Here is a 1,042-nt window from a genome sequence, read left to right on the forward strand (position 1 = left end):
GTTTTGGTTGTTTTGCTACTACGGCTGATTCTCATGCTTTAATTTGATTTTTGATTGCTGACTACTAGAGATTTTGCGAAGCGGTGTGGTGTGTTTGTTGCTGCAGGCCATGTGATGAGGTCGGGTGTACATTTAAGTAACAACACTTTGATTTTTACTTGTTGTAAGGTCAAATGATTTCCTGTTGACCCCATTTGCAAGAATGGATTTGCTATTTGGCGCAGATAATACTTGCATGCGCTGCTTTCTTAGTTGCAGCCTACTGTTATTGATTTGCTGCCAAAGGAAGATCAGCACTTGATGCAGCTTACCTCTTACTTCTTGGCAGTAAAGGCTGCCCCAGATTAACTGCTCCATCTCTGTTTCACTTCACTGGCCACCAACTGATCAGTGATGTTTGTCTCCTGATGGGGTAGTTTTAATAAACTATCTTTTAAGTAAACTTGTCTCCCTTCCTTAAGACTAGCATCTTGACAGCCAACCATCCACTGAGACGATTTCTGATAAGGCTTCAGTCAATAACAGCTTGATCAAATGAAGGATCAGATGCATCAGCTCCTATATCCAGTCTTTGCTTTCAGACTTCCAGATACACTCCATTGACTGGAGGTAATTTTTAACCCTGCCACTACCAACTTCTTCAAATTTGCACTGCAAATCATGCTGAAATACACCAGGATTTGGACTAAAAACACATTGGTAATCACTTTGTTACGGCAAAGAATACTATCGTTATGCCTGTCAAACAGTTGTCTTTGGCATTGTTTTTTGCTGATCTGACAAAAAGAAAAACTGGAATGGGTTAAGTGGCTTAAACAAAATGCTCTTCTGAAAATGGTCAAGCACTAGGACTGAAAATGAGTGAAAAAGCCACCAGTGTCCAAAAGAACAACTTAAAAAGGTTTTCAGGAAACCTGCAGAACTATTGACAAAAACACTTAAAAAAATAAAAAGTCTGCCCTCCAAATGAATCGAGACAAATTAACACACAATCATGACACACTGCATTGGGGTATTTAAAAAAAATGAAGAAAATTCCAAA

This window comes from Perissodus microlepis, chromosome 19 (genome assembly GCF_051167445.1).
Source record: "Perissodus microlepis isolate ML-2025 ecotype Zambia chromosome 19, ASM5116744v1, whole genome shotgun sequence".
Classification (NCBI taxonomy): Eukaryota; Metazoa; Chordata; class Actinopteri; order Cichliformes; family Cichlidae; genus Perissodus; species Perissodus microlepis.